Below are 22,362 nucleotides of genomic sequence, written 5' to 3'. Positions count from 1 at the left end.
TTCTGCTGTATTTATTTGGGATCTGTATTACCCGAGCCGGGAACGCTGCACCACTTTAATTATTTCAATGTATATATATTTCCATTGTGTTGATCCTGCCCTGCCTCCGCTGCCTGCTGGTTATCCTCCCCCACCCCCCCCACCCCCCCTTCCCCTTCTTGGTTTCCTCTTCTTCCTCTCTCCCCCTCACCCCTAAATATCGTATCTATATGGACAGAGCTGGTTCGCTATGTACGGATTTGGTTTTCGGGTTGATTCTTGCACGTGGAAAACAAACAAAAAAAAAAGCCAAAAAAAAAGAGAAAAAAAAAAAAGAATTACGTTGACCTGCCTGGTGGAAATAAATATTTGAACAGGAGTGACTGAGGCGGCGGGGGCTGCGGCTCGGCCGGGCGGGCGGGGAGCTCGGCGCTGGCGTTGCCTAACGGCAAACCTCTCCCGCTTCCTTGCCAAAACACTGAAGCGACCGCTAAAGACTTTAATTAAGAGGGGTAATTAGTTCGGATTGATCAAAGCCGGGTTGTTATGTTATTAACTGCTCAGCAGACTCTGCCAAGCCGAGCCTTGAAAGTGGAGTTCGCTCGTCGGTGGGCGCCTGAGGAGCGGTGGGAGGTGGGGGGGCGGCTGGGTTTGTAAACCCCTCCGGGGTAACGGGAACAGGCATGAAAAAAACGGGTGCTGCCCTCCCCCGGGAAGAACGGGTGTACCCGCTCACCTCCAGCAACCTCGGGGGTCTTTTCCGGGGGCGGGGGCGGGCGGGGGGAACGGGCCGTGCTTCTCCGCGGCAAGACCCGAGGACGGCTACGCCAAAGGGGGTCCGGGGAGAAGCGTGGGGTTGGGGGGTTGTCCCGCTCTCGGGCGACCTGGCAGTCACGTCTGCAGCACCGGTCCGGAGCGGAGCCCTCACAAACGGGCGATGTGGTCCCGCGGGGCATCACTGCTCTTGCCGAGTTTGTGGGGCACCTGGAGCCCTCTCCCTGGGTTTTGGTTGTACGGGAAGGAAAAAGGCGCGGCTGGTACTATCCTCCCTCAAGCCTTACGTCCGAGAGAGGGGTAACCTTTTGCAGGAGGCGTTCTCGCCCACCCCCCCTCCTCGGGCCGCCCCTCTCAGGGTTGTTTGTAACCAGCCGGTCCAGCCTTAAAGTTTAGGCCGGCGGCGCTTGTCCCACCGCGCACCTCTGAAGGTGGCCGGGAAGGGGAAGCGAGTCTTTCTCCTTTCACGCATCTCGGATTACTTCAGTAATCCCCTGAACGGACGGACGGCTGTACTTGTAAAAAGCAAAGCAACAGGTCGGATCCACAGCTCGGCCTGGCCCCCGCAGCCCCCCTCCCCCGGCAGGGCTCAGCCCCTCAAGGAGCCTGGGGGATCCGAGGGGACGCGCCGTTTCCCTCCCGGGTTAGAGCATCCCGGAGCGCGGCTTTGTGGTTTGGGCCGACGGACTTCAGTGCACCCCACTGCCACACGCTGTATTTGCAGCAACGTGGGGGCCTCCCGCGGAGCGGGTCTCCCCTTCAGACGCCTCGGGGAAACGGGGAGTTGCTCCCCGCTTTTCCACGCTGATTTGCGGCGGCAGGGGCTGGCGTGGGTGGCGGAGGTGGCTGGATGCGGGACGTGAGCGACCAGCTGAAGTGACCCTGACCCCGGGTGAACTGGGAGGTGGGCTGGAATGGACAGAGAGGAGACGGGGGCCGGAGGGAGGAGGCTAGGTTTCCCCTGAGGATCCGTCCCTGTGGTCACTTGTCCTCCAGCTCTGCCCGACTCCCGAAGGCAGGAGAGGGTCATTCGGTCTTCAGTAGTGATTAAGTGCCCCCCAAAGCAAGCGGCTGCAGTGCATCGCTATTCCTCCTCATTCCTTGCTTGTCAAAGGCAAACTTTTGCAACATGTAACGAAAGGTGATGAGATGTCCCAAAGATCCCACTGAACTTAACGTGGGTGTGCTGTTTCTGTGAGCCTCTGCTTGAGTGCATTAAATCAAAGCAGAAGTCCAACTCACTGTTCTTGCTGCTCAGCAAGTGTGACGGCACAAGACACTGAAACTGTTTTGGCAAGGTGCGGAGTATCTTCATTTTGCAACTCTTTCAACCAGTTTAAAACTTGCACAAGCACTGCAGGTATCCTGTGAACTGTCACAGAAGTATTTCATATCATGACAAAAAGGTATGAATGTAAATACATGATGAAATGGAAGGAGAATCTAACCTGGCCACCTTGTCATAAATATGTAACATCAGTCTTAAACCAAGCATCTACGTGAGGCCTGAAGACAGTGGGCTCTGGTGCGTGGTGATTCTTAGCTCCATCTGGTTTCTCCAGACTGGGAAAAATGAGGGCTCAGGCTTCCCCTCCTTCTGCATGGTTAGAGAGGGAGAGAGAATTTCCAGCGTTGCTTGACCATAGGCCATTTGTGGGTTTATAAACTGTAGTCTGTATTTTGCCTTCCCTCCTGTAAAAGATCTGCACAGTTGCTGTGTAATCTGGGTTCTTCTGTGTCTTCCTGATGAAAAACGCTGTTTTGCCTAGGAACTCGTGTGCACGAGTGACCGCACTGTGAAATGGAGTGGAAATGAGGCACTCTAGTTTAATTCCAAGGTGAAGTAGAGAAAGTCAGTGATGGGCATGGATAAGTGTTTCTCCTTCCTAGATTTCTTGAGGTAAACACTACAGATGTGGGACTTCACAGGGAGATAAGCATAGCTCATTTGCTATTTTGCTATATAAAACCATGTTTGTGTCAAAGGCTGGGATTAATACATGTCTCGGAAGGCCTGTGCAGCATTACCTTTCATTTCCTGTCTTTCAAGATTAATCTCAGGTTAAGTGAATTTCTAGCTAATGGTCAGAGGCAATTCAAAGCTGGTGAAATCATCATGAGAGACAAAAGCCATTATTTCATATACATCTAAGCTTAGAGTTGTTAATAGCTCTCCTTACCCCAGACAAGATTAATAGTTTTTATCTTTTTTCTTTCTCTCTTTTTCTTTTTTTTTTTTTTTAATTAGGAATTGATAGGAGAAATGGAGTAATGTACGTAAAGGAAAGGTTCTGTGTTCTGTTTCCTGCTTGCCATTCAGCATCATTGCTCTAATGTACACATTCTCATGTATGTCATGTATGACAACTGGACAGCCTCATTTGATCAGTCCTTCATGGACTCTGGAAGGAGAAGAGTGTTGGTGTGCCCAGATCTGCTAGGACAGTTGTAGAGCTGAGCATTAACATCCTGACAACACTGTAGCTCTCCCCCCGTCAATCACAACAGCTTCACTTTAGTACTGAATACAAGGGAGACAAGTCTGGTGCCGGTGGGACCAGAGAGCCCTTGTAATGGAGGGCACTTCTAGTCCCACCACAGATTTCTCTTGTCTGATTCTATAGTTACATTGACATGTGTCAATGCTGAAAGTACCGTGTGTCTCGAAGAGCCATCAGAATTACCAACGCTGGCATACATTGCTGTAGAAATAAAATAACAGCAACAGCAGGATCTTCTCAAAGCATCAGATACAAAGTTCCTTCTGAAGTTGAAATGGTATTGACCTTGCTTTACTACCACTGTGGCTCTTTTCTTTCCTATTCCGTTCCTTTTTCTTTTCTTTTGAAAACTCCATGCATGTCAAAATGCAATCTAAGCACAAAACTTTCCAATAGCTATCCAACGCCATGTTCCCCTTCACAGGTAGTTAAATAGAAATCCAACACATCTCAAGACACCCAAAAAGGATATTAGACAATGTTCAGTCAAAAGAGAATTTTGGTTTTTATTTTCCCCTTTTCTTTTTCTCTTTTTTTTTCTTTTTCCTCCCCCTTCTTCTTTATTGCCACAGTGGGGAAAATAATGAGACTAAACAAAGTGTCACAAATTCATCTGGTGCCAACACAAATGAAGACATAAGTCACAGCTTAGAATCAGAACAGTTTAATTAGACAGCACTTAAAAACTAGAAATTACAAAGCTCCCACTCTGCACCTCGTGCCATACTTAGAATGGGACAGTCACCATTTTGTTCTTCGGTACTTGACAAAGAAAACAGGGACCTAATTTGCACCTGGCATTTTGACATGCTAATATCAAACAATTATAACTCTGTAGGTGTGTAAATCTTTCCACCCACTGTCTGTTTGCCTGCTGGTTTGCTCAGGTACTGTCCTTACAGAGAGAGAATTGTCTTGTGGCAACTGCAATAGTAACAATTCAGTAATAACTTCCACCTCTCCCATAAAAGCAGTGGTAGTTTTAGCTCCTGTAAGAGCAGTGGTAGCTCCATCTCTGTTCCATGCTGGGTCCCGCTTCTCCTCCCGGTCTGAGGTTGCAGGCTGGGTAACTTTTGGATGTCCCCTTCGGGGCTGCACAGCACACTGTGCCCCCCTGCAACAGCTGGGTGGACTCACCGCTGGTCCCGTGGGTTTGCAGAAAGTTGTCACTGTGCCTCAGTAATCTGTGACTCTTGAAACAACACAGAACTTCTCGGTTTAAAACTTCTGGTGGTATTAAGAAGCATGAGCTATGTCTATCTTTGATCCTCCTTTGAAGCTTTCATGGAAGTTATTTAATGGCTCCACTGTTCAGTCACTCTGTTGTAATCAAATTCTTGCCTATTTCATTAGGCACTGTATTAAATCCAATAACCATTCCTGTGGAAACATAAAAACTTCTCCCTTTCTGCCTTTGGGATGGCTGATTTTTCACCATGATTAATTGTTATGTGATTTCTAAAAAATCATCTTCACTTGCCAATCGAATAAAACACATAGAGGAAGCTTGTTTTCTGTTAGGATTTTTTTTTCTTTTCTTTTTTTTTCTGATTAAGTTTATGAAAAAGTTTATTTTGAGTGGAAAACAAGAGTGCTACTTCGCAAACATAAACATGAGCAGTTTATCTGCTCATGCACAGGTAGATTAAACATTTATTGTCAGGGATGGGACTAAGATTCCGTAGCAGGCTGACACAGCATGTAAGAGAAATCTGGTTTAGTCTAGAGGGATTAAAACCAACTGATAACACAAAATAAACCTTTTCAAAATATTTCTAAACCACTTGTTAACCTTTTGATATTGTCATGAAACATCTGAAGAATTTATACCTCCATATAAAGTCCTCACCTAATACAGATTTAAAAGGAATAATCTTTAAGGAGAACTTTCTTTCTAAATAACAATAATGAAGAACTCTTGGATGATAAATACTTTCAGATTAATTCTCTTTTTTCTGAACGAGGAAGAATTTGGAAAAGTAATCTCTGCTGATGAAGGTAAACAAAATCTGAATCACAGTACATTCAGAAAACTAATTGTTTAGCTTTAACTAGAAATGCTTTGTTTGTCAGAAAATAAAGAAAAGAAACAGCTGTCTTATTTTTTATCCTATTAAATTTTAAAGGAACAATGTGTTAGCTCCTAAACAATAAAAAATTATTATGAGGAATGCAAGAATCCCATAATCTTTTTATCTTTTATGTTTGCCAATAAATACATTAATCTACATATCACAAATATGAATATATTTTGAAAAACACTTTGGGCTACTTCACCCGAAGTAAAAGGTGACAGCAAGGGTCAACACTTGCTTATGTCCAGTAAAGCTTTTTGCATCCTGTGAACGTGGGAAATGCAAGAGGTAGAGAGAAATTAATTCAGATGACAATTTTCAATTTATGGGAACATCCAGTTTGAAGAGTTACGGTATAACTGGCTAGAACAGTAAGGTAAAGACCAAAACAAATTCATAATTACTTTTATGGACAGCCTGTAATTATTATGATTTCACATAATAAAGTCATAGACTGTTCTGATTTGCTAGTCCTAAGAGGCAGAGACACCCTTACCTACAAACAGTGTTTCTTCTGTTCTTGTGAACGTACCTGGTTCTCTAAGTATGTTCTTCTCACATACCTTTAGAAATGCAGTGTACAGTTACATGGTTTGTTTTTTTTTGGTGAAAATATTAAATTACATAAGGATTATAACAACAGCAAAGACTGAGTTACCCCAAAATGCGTCTGCCACAAGAAAGGCAGCTGAGTCCTCAACAATTCACAAAGTATTTCTTGAGTAAGGAGTCCAAATTTGTTCTAAATCCTCCCTGGTGATGAATGTTATTGCACACCAAACTGACTTGTAGTGAAAGTTACAGTGGGCAAAGGGCTACTTTAATTTATACAAGCAAGGAAGTACATCACAGCTCAGTTGCATTTACTACACTTAACTTACATCCCTCTCTACTATTAACTACATAGTGGGTCCTGCTTTGTAAGAATTTTTTTCCGGAAATTTTGGTAGACATTTCCTTGACAAATCAGCATGTATAACTCTCTGTAGAAGTCTACAGGCAGATTAGCATAAAAACTTGTTGTATTGGGAGGAATTAACTTGAAACCAGAGACAACCAGCTTAAGGATACGGAAGAGACTGCTGGCTTGGGTTCTTGCCTGAGGAGGTCACACTCACATTCAAACGCCTCTTCTGCTTCAGTATGCTTCCGAGAACTTCAGTAGTGTCTGTCCCATGCTAAGGAATCAGTGTGTCTATTTTCATAGAATCATAGAATGCATTAGGTTGGAAGGGACCTTTAAAGGTCACCTAGTTCACCTTCTCTGCAGAAAGCAGGGACACCCTTAACTACATCAGGTTGCTCAGAGCTTCGTCAAGCCTGACCTTAAACACCTCCAGGGATGGGGCCTCCACTGTGTCTCTGGGCAACCTGTTCCAGTGTCTCACCACCCCCATAGTGATGAACTTATTCCTTATGACTAATCTAAACCTACCCTCATCAAGCTTATAACCATTGCCTTACATCCTATCTCTACATGCCCTTACAGTCTTTCCCTCACTTTCCTGTTGGTCCCCTTCAGGTACTGGAAGGCCACTATAAAGTCTCCTTGCAGCCTTTCCTTCTCCAGGCTGAACAAGCCCAACTCTCTCAGCCTGTCTTCATAGGTGAGGTGCTCCAGATCTCTTATCATTTGTTTTTTCCCTGCTCTCCTTGGACTGCTTCTCTTTGCATAAATGACAAACAGTGGTAGGATCAGTGAAAGACTTGGAGATTGGACTTGGGTCCCAGATGTGCAGCATGGGATCGGTCCAACTGCAGGTGCTCAGTACCAATATTTTACAAGAGAACTCCTTGTAAAATGTGGATTAATTAAAAATTACTTTAATATGCTTAAGCAACTCCTAAGCAGAGAGCAATCATTTAAATGCACATCAGGCATCTCAGGAGCATTCCCCAGTTCCCAGGCTGTTTGCCCTTCCAGATTTCTGCAGATTTCATTGTGTGAGCATCAGAAAAGGACTGTTGGTTACTCAGGGTGGGGTTGCAATACTTCTGAAAGACCTTGGTTTCACCCTAGTGCACAAGGAAGACAGATTCTGAATGAAGAGATTATTTGCTAACTGGCATTCTTGCATTCCCAGCCAGTTTTGTTGGTCATGCTCTTTGCATGAGCCATCTGCTTCTCTTACAGAGATCTTAGCCTGGCTTTTTTTTTTGGTTTAATTTCTTAATGAGTGTGAAGCACCAACTTGTAAAGTGTCTCACAGTCTCATCCAAGGTTTAGATACAGTGTTGTCCCCCACCCCCCGTTTTTAATCAGGGGGTTGCCTAACACCACATGGATTAATTAGTTATGAATCATTCATTTTCCAGATTTTTCTTGTCTTTTTAGCAAAGTTCATTCTTGTTCAAGCCATGAGTCAAACCAGCCTGTTTACCTTGGGCAATGCTTGCACCAAAATTTTGGGCATCTCAACAGGAAGCAAATGAACACAAATGTATTTTCTACACCATTGTCATGGTTTAACCTGGCAGGCAGCTAAAACAACCACACTGCCATTTCCTCTCTCCCCCTAGAGTGGGGTCAGGGTGACAATCGAAAAGAAAAAGGTAAAATTTATGGGTTGAGGTAAAGACAGTTTAATAGGACAGAAAACGAGGATAATGATAATAATAGTAATAATATTAGAGTATACAAAAAAAAGTGATGTGCAGCTCTATTGCTCACCACCCAAAGCTGATGTTCAGCTAGTTCCTAGGCCTCACTTCCTCCTGTCTTACTTCCCTAGTTATATAGGGAGCATGACACCGTATGGTATGGAATTTCCCTTTGGCTAGTCTAAGTTGGATGTCTGTCTGTGTCCCCTCACAGCTTCTTGCATCCCCACCTCACCTTACCATTGGCAGGGCAGTATGAGAAGCTGAAAAGTCTTTGACTGCTTGGCAGCAACTAAAACATTGATGTGTTATCAACACGATTCTCATCCTAAGTGTAAAGCACAGCACTATTCTAGCTGCTAGGAGGAAAATTTAACTCTATCACAGCTGAAACCAGGACAGCCATCAATGGAGAGACATAGGTTCCTCTAGCTGTATGAAGAAGAGATTCAGTCCCTCCCATGTCAGGTAATGCCTTCACTGCAGCCTTTCAGAGGGAACAGATCTGCTGTTCTAGCTAGATGCCCTGGAACACACACGGTGTTTTCAAGCAGTCTTGGAAGCAGGGATGAAATCCCAGCCCTTCTGCCACTCAAGTGCATACTGCAATCACTGGCTGCTTTATGTCTTGCATGCCTGGCAACGCAGCATCTCAGTTTAAAGAAGAGATATGAAAAATGCTCTCATGTATGATATTGTGTGGCTTGCTTGTTTTCAGCTTTCCCTTGGGTTTGGGTATGGTCCATCTTGTGTTGTGCAGATTAAGGACTTTTTCTTGTTGGATGAGCTGAATTCTGACACCTATTAACTTTTAAGAAACATTAGACTCGTATCAGTGCAAGCTGGAACAACTCTGGGGCCCCTGGTTGTGTTTGTATTCAACTGATCAGTTTACAGCCTAGTGAAGTGCTTGGGCAGACTGGCAGTAACTGGTGCAGGTATTGTCAAAACAGTTCCCATTTCTAGTAGCTAGTACTGCTAAGGGGACAGAAAGGTTCTGGATTCTTCAGCAAAAAGCAGAAAAGTTGTGGAGTCTCCTTCTCTGGAGACATTCAAGACCTGCCTGGATGCATTCCTGTGTGATTTAGTCTAGGCGATACTGTTTTGGCAGGGGGTTGGACCAGATGATCTCTCAAGGTCCCTTCCAACTCCTAATGTTCCGTGATTCTGTGAAAAAAAAATTAAACTCCTAGCAGACATCTTCTGGCTCTTGAAGAAATATCTCAAAATTATTTTTAATTTATTGAATTGTTAAAAATTTGCAACTATTTGGGATATGCAGGAAACCTTTCCTTTTGCTTTTGTGAAAGGCTCTTTGTTGGAGGGACTTTCTTTTGGATACCCATACCTTTTCAACAAAAACAACATTTGAAAATTATATTCCTGGAGCATGAGTGTATTTACCTAGCAAAGGTTGGCATAAGCAAATTTGACTGTACAAACCTTCCCTGTTTCCCACTTACGTATAACACTTTGGGTTGTATGAAGTCACATAAAAAGGGAATGCTTCTTGCTTTATCTGTAAAACATTTGCAACAAGTGCAGACAACCTTCTTGACACTTGGATACCTCTTAACCTCTTCAAATGTTTGAGAGCCATCATACCTTATATCTGGGAAGCCAATAGGAGAGGAAGTGCTGTGAGGAATCTCCCAGTGGTCTTAAGATTGCTGAGGCCGGATCAGATGTGAAGTTGAGACCTAGGCACGCTAGTGGCAATGGCTGCAGACCCACTGCTGCTTCCTTGCCTCTTCCCCCTGATGGGGACCTGAATTAACCAGCAGTCCAAGTGTCAGCATGAACTCATGGTAAGTCATTTGACATCTCCTCAATGTGGCAGCTGTACTTGTAGGGTGTGGGATTCATTGGCAATGAAGAACTACAGTGTGGAGACCCTTGATCTTGAGCACTGGGGCTTCTGCAAGGCTGTGATACTGAAAAGCTAATGTAAAAATGCACTGAGGATCTCTGGTGTTTGGGCAAGGGTTTTTTGTGTTTGTTGGTTTGTTTTTGGTTTTTTTTTTTTTTTTTTTTTTTTTTTTTTTTACTGAGTGTGTAATTCAAATCCTGTTTAAGTGAATGGGAAAAGAACCACTCTTCTCTTTGTTCACCTGGTCAGATAAGTCAATTTTTGGTAGGTAATTTTCCCCTGTTATCAAAAATCTAAAAAAAAAAAATATGATTCATGGTACCTTAGTTTGTAATAGTAATTTTCCATTTCCATGGGGTTTTCCTCACTGTCATGAACACCATATCATAATTGATTTTGATGTTGTCAAGTATTTTGATGTTGACAGTTTTACTCTGTTACTGCTCTTAAAAATCCAGTGATATGCTATAGTATTCTGTTTTCTCATAAAAATGATTTTTTCTGTATGAGCAGAAGAAAATATTTACAATTTAGACAGATTTTTTTAATCCACTTCTCAAGTATTGTTTACTTTTTAATATAATAAAGAGCTTAGACAGAAGCTTCTTAGAACTTAGATTTTGCCACCAAATTCTGTAGAACAAGTGTGAGATACAGGTATTTGAAAGATGGTAATACAAACATACCCTTTGATATGCAATTGCTTTGTATAGGCATTATCTTAAATTCCAGATATAAGCATTGTGAAGATAGAAAGAGAAGAAGATGGAAGTGTGTCCTGAGATACATCTAAAGATTCTGTTTATATCTGTAAAAATGTTTGGGCATCAACAATGGTGGGTAAAGTAAGGCACACAATATTTTTCACCCACAAAATTTAACCATGCTGTAGTCCATTTCAAAATGTGCTGCTGAATAAATATTTATAGGTAATCCTGCACTTTTTGAGTTAGTAGTCTGATGTCTTCAATAGATATCTGGGTGGTGTCATTCCATTGCAGATGTATACCATGCGATCAGCCTTATACTCACAGTGGGACACTGCTGCAAAGTGCAACAGTTGTTTGAATTGCAACAAAACCCCCACCAAAACAACTTTGTGTTGCTTTTTATAGTTCATTAGCTATTAACACCATGAAGAGATTGTTAATTTTCTTGTGATATATTGTATATCCAGTAATAGAGTAGTTCTCAAATGTGACTCAATGGCTTAGGGATCTAACTCAGGTCTTCTTTGAAGACAAATCCCTCGGTATTCAGGCTTTTTGGTGGGCACAGTCAAGACTGAGCTCTCATGGGATCCTTGTGAGGGAGTGTCATATCTATTTGTTTTGTTTCTTTGTTTTCCCAAGCTGGAAGATTTTCATGGTCTTTTCCACGAGGAAAGATGCAAGGGTTCAATGTCTATGAACTGAGAATGTATTTTGTTATTGGCTCCTTCTGTTCTGGACCTTCACCACACGAGTGAAGGAACGTGTTGTCAAGGAAGACAGATGGAATTCAACACTGTGGGTTTTTTTTTAAATCCCCATCTGACCACTAATGCCATCATTTTACATTTGTCCATATTAAAGACAAAAGTGGGTCATAACAAGATATCCTTGAATGATACACTCTTTTAATTAAGAGGACCATGCTCCTCATGATGATGAGGTGGGTGACTAGAGCACCTGTTCTGGCTATAAAACTCTGTAATACGTAACAGATCCCTCCCTGCTCTGAACAAACAGTCTGAGTTAGGCTTCTGCACTGGAATTACACTGATCATGTCTAAGACTGTGGCTAAGCACAAAGAAACTTGGCATGTAAAACCAGACATAGGAGAAAATCTTCATTGTTAAAGTCACTGACAGATTCTGTCATCTCTGTGAAATCCATTTGAACTAAATCTTTACTTGATGATTCAGCTGTGAAGCGCAGAGATTTAAGCAATTGTTTTATGTGGCTGGTAATTGAAAGCAAACTGTAAATTCAGTGGGAGGTTTCTGTGGAAACCTAAGGTTAGAAACTTGTTTTTTTTCCTAGAATTTCCCTTTGCATAAATAGTTAATTCTTTCTCCCCACCCTGCTTTCTTCTTTTCACACACACACAGAGGAGAAAACCCCCATTATGAATATGTATTCAAACCTGTAACAATATTCCTATTTTGTGTCTGGGGCTTGATGAATTCCTGTAGAGAGTAGGTATTTGTGTTTTACTTACCATCCCAGCACAAATTGCCAGTCCTGTCGGGGACCCCTGCACATGAGCACATGGCATGCAAGAAGTCCTCTTTTCCAGCACAGCGTCAGAATGGAAACCGTTCAGAATCACCGTCATTGTGGAGACTTAGACTCTGCTTTAGCAAAAGGAAAACTCTGTTCAGATCCTGACATACAACCAAGTGCCAGGTTGTGTTGGCTAATTCCAAAATAGCTGAACAAATAGAGCTGGGGACCTCTCTTGGGCACTGACTCTCAGTTGTCCATACTATCAAATCAGTACAGTTTGGTCATTAGCATGCTTTAGTGTGGGCCAGCCAAAACAACTCCTAGGCATGGTTAAGGGATTAGTAGTGGCCAGAGGCCATTCCCACTGGGCAGGTTGGATGCAGCCCCTCTATTATTTTTTTTTTTGGGGGGTGGGGGGTGGGGGGTGGGGGGTGGGTAAGAAACTTGAATAATATAGATATAGGTTGATTTTGTGCCATCTAGATTCAGTGCCTGCAAAACAGCCTAGTGCATGTTTGATTTACTAATACAGAGGCAGCTGTTGTATATGCTTGTGCTTATGCAATTTGGGTGGTGTTTCCATGGAAGGTCTGTATTGATTGCACACCTACAGGAAAAAAAAACCCAACCAAAAACCCAACTGTGCTGGGCATATAGAGCATGTCCAAGCGAGCAGTCTGCTCCCTCATTTTCTGGGAAGTGCAGAAGGGAGGACTTTAAGAAGATTTAAGAAGCTGCCAGGGCTTCTTCAACCATACCATCCATTCAGACACGGGAACATGTTTTTGGTGCTGCCTGGTGTGATGACACAGGCCCGAAGCAGCACCTAGAAGGTTGTTACATGTATTTTTCTCAGCTCACAACGTTTCCACTTTTCAGTATTTAGTGTTACTGATTCTATAAAAAGTTATAAGCCTGACTTAACATATTGTCCTGGGTCAAACTGTTCACAGCAGAAGAAAATGACTTAGAAATACTCGAACTAAACAAGTGTTACAAGCACAACTTCAAGATGCATGCATTGGTTTTTTTCTTCAGTAGTTCTGTCCAACAGATGCAGAGAATCATTGGAAAGCATTCCTTTTTGTGCTTTGCTTGACATTAACCACCCCCAACAGAAGGTGTTCACAGCCTAAGTATCTACCAATGATCCACCTGGCCTGACTTCCCTTAGAGTCACTGGAGAAAAACAAGCATTTCTAGAGCACAACTCATCTTCTATGAAACTGGTGGTATGAACTGTGCTTTCAATGTACATTTTCTTCTCTTTTTCATTGGGCATAGGAGTAATGGTAATGGTAATCAGCTTGAGGTGTATGCCTATAAGCATAAGCATGCAATGCTGAGTCAGCTGAGTAATGCCTCCCTGTGCCTTCCTGGTACGCACATGGCCACGTGCACCAGTTACCTAATTCCACCTACATACTGTGCATTCTTCAGAAAATAGATGGCATCCAGAAAATGCCATGACTAGTTCTTCTTCATAATAACAATACCCTCTTTTTTCATTTCCTCAGCTGTGAGATATCCTTCATCATTAGAAGTTTCAGCAAATGTTTCAGCCTTCATGTGCCAGTTGCAGGCATATCTTCCTACATCAAAAAACAGACTGATGCGTTTTCTTTGGTGGTGTTCTTGGTGTTTTTCTTCTGCTCCTTCTGTGTTGCATATCCTGTTAATCAGACTTCCCAAAAGATAATAGTTTAGTGGTATGGGCTAAACTTGGTCTATCTTCTTTCTCAAGACATGCAGCTTATTTGTATTTCAACATCCATTTTAAATGCCACCTTTCTTTTTTTTTTTTTATTTGACCTATTTGCATAAGCTTTGCCACAGTGAAGTCCCCAGTTTGTACAGCAGCCAAAAGGAAGGTAGATTCACTGCTGCTGCACTACATTTTTAGAGATGTTCTTCAGTTGTGTGCCATGTATGACCAGTTTCTTCTGTTCATCTGTAAAGGATACTAATGAAAACTGCTTTGCTTTATGTTGCTTTGTACATTCCTTCCTTAATGATAGTCATTCCTTTCCCCCTGCACGATATAATCTACTTCTGCTAAAAACCTGCAACGTCTTTGCTGTTCCTAATGCTTCTGTTTCTAAGCTGGAGTGTCTGGTGCCATACTACTGCATTGTGTGTGAGTGTAATTATTTGCTGGTACTACCTTTCTGGTTTACGATATGGATGTCACTGGTGCTAGTGAATATTTCTCTCTGCTCTCCTGAATAGCTTGTTCTGGCTTTCTAATAATTCATTTTTCTAATATGAAGTTGTCCTGTGGTAGTTATTTCTTTTGTATTTCTTTTGAGTGTCATCCTCTTGTGATCTTTATCATCGGCATGTCACATTTATCAGTGAAATACCTATCTTGTCTTAATAGGTATAACTGGGTTACCCACTCACCAGCTGCCTCTGTGGGTTCCTGATTTCTTTCATAGAAAACACTTCTTTGTATGAAGGGTCTTTTTTCTTGACAAAACAATAAGATTCAAATGGCATAAACAACCTATCTGATTTTTTTTCCCTCTCTGCTTCAGCGAGCCTGCCACTTGAGACCCTTGCTCTGCAGATATCTCTGTCTTTTTGCCCAACACTATTCGGAAATGAGCAGCTTCCTGGATTGCAGACCACTTAGCTGCTTCAGATCCTGCACAGATTAACACCATTAACTCCTTCCACTTAGTTCAGCTCTCTTCAGCGGCTTCTGTTTTCTAAAGCCCTTGCAGAACACATTTCTGGTATTAGTCTGCACAACAGCCATGGTCAGTCAAGTTTTTTTTCTGCTGATACTGTACCGTCTTGGGGAGACTGCTTACGACAGTGGTGAACTGTAAATGGATGCACTGAAAGGCCTGTGAATAAACAGCATTTTGAAATTCTGGTCTTGCACCCTGGCTCATGCCTGTCATGTTACCTCAGGGCTTAAATGCCTCCTGGAACCCCAAGTCCTAGTTTATCCCTACTGCCCACGTGTTGGGCATCTTCTACACCTGCTTTGGAAAGAGTCAGCTGGCTTCTCATCTGGGAAAGGTAAAACATGTTGGGGCCCCGGGTCATCATGCCTGAGGTCTTTTAGGATAATTTAAATGGATGTAAAATGGCCCAGATCTCATGTCTCTGAAAACTTAGACTATCATGTGGCACCTAAACTTAAGCATGGCTGCAAAAAACGATGTCAGAAATACCCTTCAACAGAAAGTGAGCAAAGCAGTATTTTACACTCATAATAATACAGAATTCAAATGCAGAGACAGTAATTTCCTAAATACTTCATGGTATCAACCATAAACACAAAGACCATGTGTCAGAAAAGAACAGAGGCAAAAGTAGGTGGGTAGGATGCCTGCAGAATTCTGTGCCATTGGCCTGCATCTTATGCATGTTTCCTTTTTGTTTCATGACTCTATTCCTAATTTTAATTTATTTTCAATAACAAAAATGAGAGGATACAGAGTTTGTGTAGAACTGCAGTAAATTATTTTGAAAACAGGAGAACTAAATCAGGAATATGTAGTCAGGATACTATTCAGGCAAAAGTAGTTGTTGGAATATGGGAGGGGAAAGCACAATTTAAAGTGGGTTTTGGGGGGGGGGGGGGTTGGTGTGTGGCATTAGTAAATTCTGGATTTATTGTGAGTTAACACTAACATGACCAACCTGTATTAAACAGGGAAAATTAAGGATTTAAGTGAGATTAACTCACTCATGAAAAATGAGTTTGGCTGTCAGACCTCTGTCCTAGGGGAAGTACATCTGTTAATTAAACCCCACGTAGTTCAGCAGAATGGCAGCAGTGGAGTGTGTGCTGGGGTGATGTGCCTTGGCAGGGTCTCTGCTCCCGCAGAAGCAGCTTTGGGCTGGACTCTAGCTGGTGGTTTGGGAAGATGCTACGATGCCAGGAGTTTTCTTCCTCTGTGTGAGGAAAAGACAAATATTGCTCTCAGCTGCTTTTTTCATCTCTAATAAAGCTCTGGCTAGTAATGATTGCTCTTTGTGTTTTCCAGAGCCAGAAAGGAGGCTCATGCTCTTTTCACAGGCTCTTGGATTTCCTCACCTCAGCTTCTGACAGAAAATGAAACACCATAAATGTCATGTAGTAATTGAATGACAGCAACGTGCAGGGAAGAAGTGACTGAAGAGCATAAAGTCAAATGAAAAGCTTCTCTTTTTGGTAGTTAGTTGTAACGGGTGATATTATTAGACAGAAATGATAAAAGATGAGTTGTTTAAAACAATAACTGGATATCAATGAAGAATACTGTCCTTACACATTTGTAAGACTGGACTTTCTTCCTCTTTCTTCTAAAGAGGAAAGGACGAAAGCCAGCTTATGAGAGACACTGATCTCAGTGAGTGGGTTCAGTTCCTGATCCAAGAAGCCCAGTTCCTTGAAATGTTCACAAAGTCAGAGGTGTGAACTCGAGGGTAGGTCTCATATGGAGCTAACATTGCATGAAAATCTTCCTGGTGGGAACCAGGACTTGGTAAGTTGGTCACTTTCTTATAGAGGAGAGAGAAAATCTTGCAGAAATTAGACTTGAAAGGTACTTCTAGGGAAGATAGGAAAGCAGTCCGACCATGGATTTGTGAACTGGAGGTAAATGAGCAGGTTGCATTGGATAATCCTTTAAAATTTACAGATCACAGGAGTCCTTTAGATGTGGACTCAGCCCTCAACTGTGAATTTTGGATCTCAAAGGCAAGAAAAGACAGCAGGCGGCATAAAGGGAGTTTTTTGTGGATGAAAGCAATGTATATCTAGACTTTTCTAAAGAAGACATCTTTCCTCTAAGTTGAGTGAGACTTTTTGACACCTAGCAGTCTGGTCAGGGCCATGACTGTAGCTCAAATCATGCTGCATATCTGAACATCTAAGTGATGGTGCATGTGCATGTACAGAGAAGCTCAGTTGTGGACACACAATAAATGTGATGTGTCTGTAGAGTGTCAGTGTCAGCCCTGCTTTGCACATACTGAGCAGTTGCTTTGCACCTGCACAAGGAACACAGCACACCCCGAGTGCTTGTCTAGTGCACAGATGCTGCACTGTACAGAATATGCGTTGCAGAGTCTACTCTTAAAAGGCCCAGACAAAAACACAGTCTGTGGCAGAAGACCTTCTACCTTGAAAACCCTTAACTGGTACCCTAATTTTGCCTAAGAATATACACAAGACTAATCTGTCCCTGCTTCCCAATCCTCTCCCTGCCCAAGACTACCCCTTCAAGCTTCCAAACCCCAAGGCCGCACTGCATTTTCTGTTTTGTAGGCAGAGATGTGACAGATCTCACTGTGTGTGGCCAAAATGCTAGTTTGCAGTTGTAGAACCTCAACAGATGGTTCTGCACATCATTTGTGTCACTGTGGTGCCTGTGAGGCTTAGTCATGAAGTACATCACTCTCCCTCCCCCATGCAGGTACTGTACAGATGCAGGACTGCCCTGTCTTATCAGGCTTATTCTTGAAAGAGGAGATGAGAAACAGTAAATGGATATTTACTGTAATCTAATGTTATCTAGTACATAATCTATTATTATCTGGTACATTGTACATGATGCTGACCATTGTCTAGAGCTTGTGAAATCTCCAAGAACTGGACAACTACTTAAACTACAGTTTCGCTTGTTTACACTTTTAGTACACAAACAGATCAGACAAGGGAGGTCTAAAAGTTATTTTTGAAGCAGTTAAGGCTACTGGGTAATTACTATTCAGTAATTTAGGGTAAGAATCAAAATCGATACTCAGCCCTTAAAACTTGCCCGTTATTTTGCTATGATTTGTATGGGTTCCTTCCATTTTTAACACAAGCAAATGCATGATGATTTTCAAGGATGGGGCTAGAACTAAACTCTATCTTAAATTGCATGATTCATCCACATTCAGGAACAGGCTGGTATAACAATATGATAGCACAACCTTTACTTCACTGAAAGGAGAAACTCTTTAAGCAGGGGAAAAAAATAGGCAGTTTGAATGACTACGTGGTCATGGTCAAATAGAAGAGACAAAGCCACCACAACAAATTCACCATATTCCTTATAAACAACTACAGATATTTTAAGAAAAGAAATGTGCTCAGGAAAAAAAAAAAAGGAAAGGGTTGTTTTTTTTTTTTCCTGATTATCTCCTCGAATTCAGCACCTCTTTTGTTAGAGAATTGTTTTGAGTTGAGGTTTAAAAAAAGAAAAATTTGGTGCCATCAAGTGGAAATATCCTGTATTGCTGAGAAGAGCTGGCGAAGTGGCAGTGCCTGGGTTTCATTAGGTATGGCAGCGCTTCAAACTCTTGCAGTGGAAATGTTTTTTCCCTCAGCGCACACATTATATCCCGGTCTCAATTCGGCAAGAAACCCCACCTGTTCCTCTGCTGTAGGAACTAACGCCCTCTCCTCTCACACACGGCAAAAAGCCCGTGTTTTCTGACAAGTCACATTTCTGGCTGTCGCTCAGGACTCCGGTTTTGCGATACCCCCGCTGTCGGCGCGGCAGCGCGCTCCCGGCAGGAGCGTTGCCTGCTGCCAGATCCCCGTCCCAGAGCACAGCGGTGCCTCTGAGGGAGCTCTTCCGCAGAGCACCCGATGCTGTGTGCTGAATTTGTTCCAGCGTGCAGGGATTAAAAGCCACATTCCTTCACATTTCCAAATTTCTCATGGCAAACACTTTAAAAAAAAAAAAACCAACCCCAACAAACCCATGGATCATCTGCCAGGAGGGAAACTCACAAGTCCCTTTGCAGCCCTATGAGAAGCCTTGCAGTGCTACACCTCTGTGTTGGACTTATCCTGGTCTCATACTGGAACTGGCAGAGAGGAACATCACTTGGAGATGGGTAATGCTTGACGCTTCCTAAGCTGCTCATTCGCTGAATGCCGGTCAAATCCCTCGGCTTTACGCTAGGGAGGAATTGCATGGGATAAACTTCAGCTCTGCAGACAGCATGGTCGTAGGTTTCAGACACCTGTGCCACTTCAAAAATACATTTCCTGCCCTTTGGAAGCTTCTTTTTCGACATCAAGACACCTGGATTAACCTAAAGAACTTGTGACTTTGTGATATTTTTACCGCGTTTGTCCATGGCTATCCCAAATGTTCCGAAAACAAACATTTAAGTATTTATTGTTTAAAAACCATTCATTTATAAACAGAAGTAATTTTATTTTGGAATCTTAATAATCTTTCAAAATACAAGAAGTTTCATTTTTGCTGAACCAGGATTCTTTGGTTTGAACTGAATGATCAAAACCTCTGAATTCTTGTTGAGTGAAATCGTGGAGAAAAAAAATTCATTTTGGGCACTTTTTGGTTTTTTTTTCTTAAATTCCCAACTAGGTATTACACCAAAGTATGTTGCTTCTTATATTCAGGAGATCACTCTTGCCATCAGTTGTTACATATCAAATATAACATATTGAAATGGTTGGACTCGATGACCTTAAGGGTCTTTTCCAACATAAATGATTCTATGATCAACTATGACATTTTTCTTCTAGGAAAGCAAAACTGTTAGACTGCATTTTTGTAATTAAATTCAGAAGATCATCTCTCTGTACATACACACACACATGCACACACACTATATACACACTTATGCATGCATCTATAAAAAAAATCGTCTCCATGGTTTGGCATCTCTGGCAAACTACTCCCCTGAAACATTATAACATTCAGTTGCATTTAGACCAAAATATTGTATTATACCCTGCTCTGAAAAATAGCTGGGAAGGTATGACAAACTCTAGCGTGTCGTTACCATGTTTTCATCCTCTCAGGTACATTGTGAAAGGGTCCAACCTGTGAATAAAGTGCCATTGATGCTTTTGTCACCCTGAGGTTTGTCTGCTGCATTTATTTTGATTCCTCAGGGACTGTTAAAGGTGCTGCAAATGTATAAAGTGCTCTGCATGAAGCCTGGAACCCAGAATGTTGTTCTAGATCACCAAGCACCAAATACACTCCTGGCACGCTCCTGTGCCACCTACCACCTCCTGCTCTGTCTCCCGGCACAGCGCTCTGGGAAGAGAGATGCTCTGGAGGCCCATACTGAAACAGAAAAAGAAACTATTTAAATAAAAGTTATTCTTGGAGGGGCTGTCTGTATGCATTTGAAGGGTTTTTGAAGCCCACTACATTGCAAAGCTGTTAAAAGGATATAAAAATAACCAAGAATTGGGCCCCTTGGATGTCAAGGGAATAGTACAACTGTACTTGACACACTAATGTATTTAGGCATTTTTGAGTGTTGTATATGGAAGAGAGACAAACTATGTGGGCATTTAGGAAAAAGAGCAGATAGGACATGGCCAAATGCTTCAAGGATCTCATATGAAATATATTTAACTATGCAATTATCACATATCAACTTTTCTTTCAGTGTCTTGTCTCTTGAAATTTCCAGCGATGTTGCTGTGAGGAAAGCGTGTAGCTGGTTTTCACGCACATGGAAACTAATATGGAACATAATACATCAGCTGTAAGACCTCTGATCAGAAGAATCGAGTACTCTGGTTAAAAGGAACGTGGAGTTCCTTATTTGATTTTTTGGAAATGTGGTTTGGTTGCTAATATTTGAGAGAGAGAAAATGGTTCTGTAATCACTTTGAATAACATGAGAATTTTTCTTAGTTTGTTATTGGTCACTAACAAACTAGTTGCATTCTGTGCCTTGATATTGATAGATTAGTGGAATTTCTTATAGTAGCAGAAACATTTGCTTTGAAGTCAGTTGCTACATGCTGCTGTTCTCAATCTTGATCTCCCTAATAGGTGGACCCTTTCTTGTATTTTGCTGAACAGTGTCAGTAATTTGTTAGCAATGGGAATTGTACATCAATGTTAAAGCAAAACCCTGATCACTAAAAATTACTGACATGGCTCAAAGACTTTATAATTGTGTAAACAATATTTGTCAACCTAAAGACAGCCGTATTTGACTTATTCTAATGTCCTTCTCAATGGAGAATTATCATTAAAATGATAAATATTTTAATTTTCTGATTAAAGAGATACTCTGAACCAGCCTATTTAAATCATCGCTATTATCTCAAGTTTAGGGCTGGTATTTCTGGTTTTGTGTGTTCTTTCTGTTCAAGAACTGAAATCAAGGTAATGGTTTAGTGGTAGACTTTTGTTGCTATGGAACTATTCATTATATTACAATATGGAATGCATGGAGCAGAGACACAAAGATTTGATTTCATAAACACAATATGAAGCTTTTAATCCTTTCGCTCTTACTGAACAATTTATGTGGCAGACTAGTTTTCAGCACGTTTTTCATTCTCCAAATGTGTGCACTAGATGTATTTTAAATGCTTTCCTGAAGAAGATGAAGACACAGAGTGCGAATATGTTTGTGCATGTGCATATAAATGTGCTCACACAGACTCATGTGATGTGTCTATCTTTTTTTCCTGCAGTGTTTTTAAACATGAGAGTTAAAACCTAAATATTGGAAATCACATAGAAAGATAATGTGTTTATGTGGTACAAAAGTATTTTTAAAAGGGCAGCACAAAAGAAGCTTTTCATGTTCCAGGCACCTGGGCAGATTCCTGGGCAGGTGGAATCAGCTGGAAGAGAAAAGGAACCAGGTCATAAAATTCCTATAGTAAAACAGGTGAATTGAAAAGATGGGAAAATCTTCAGGGCATTAGATTTTTTTAGTCTAGGTCCTGACTAAAAAATAGGAATAGAAAGGTTTGTGGCCTTCCTATTCCCCCTGTGCAGAGCTTTTTTTCATCTGCACTGCACTCTTCCAGATGGTGGAGCAAAAGGACTCTCCATAGCTACATGGATGGGAAGGCAGAGCAGGCTTTGTCCCACTTACAAGACTATTCAGGCTCTTATCCTAATGTTCCACAGTTATAGTTAACAATCATGTAAGAACACTTCATATTTTGGAGAAGAACAAGGGAAAAAAGATTTCAGTCCAGGCTTCATCAGCTGACAAATTTTGGGGTGGAAAGTTCAAATTGTGAAGAAAGAAGATGAGATTTGTATGATTTATTTATTAATTTAAGTTGGTATTTAGCTCAGCTTGAAAAATGCCACTCTGATAAATGCAGTATACAGACAGTATGGAAGAGCAAGAAGGAAACAAAACAATTCCAGGGATAAGATCTCAACAGGAAAAAACACAAAGAATCTTTGGGCAATAATGGAAGAGCTATTAATTGGAAAGCCAAACCTGTTCCCTGAGCTGTGAGCTTCAGAGGGAGTGTGTGGGCACGAAAGTATCAAAGGAGGAAAATCTTGAAAATGTAGTCGAAAGCTGGTGGAAAATATTAATTGTCCTTACCTCTGAGAGTTTGCCCCAATCTGGCAGAAACACCTTTTGCTTCAGTCAGAAA

Source organism: Gallinula chloropus (assembly GCF_964237585.1).
Source record: "Gallinula chloropus genome assembly, chromosome: 1".
Lineage (NCBI taxonomy): Eukaryota > Metazoa > Chordata > Aves > Gruiformes > Rallidae > Gallinula > Gallinula chloropus.
The sequence above is the reverse complement of the archived record's forward strand: the minus strand, read 5'-3'. Positions refer to the sequence as shown.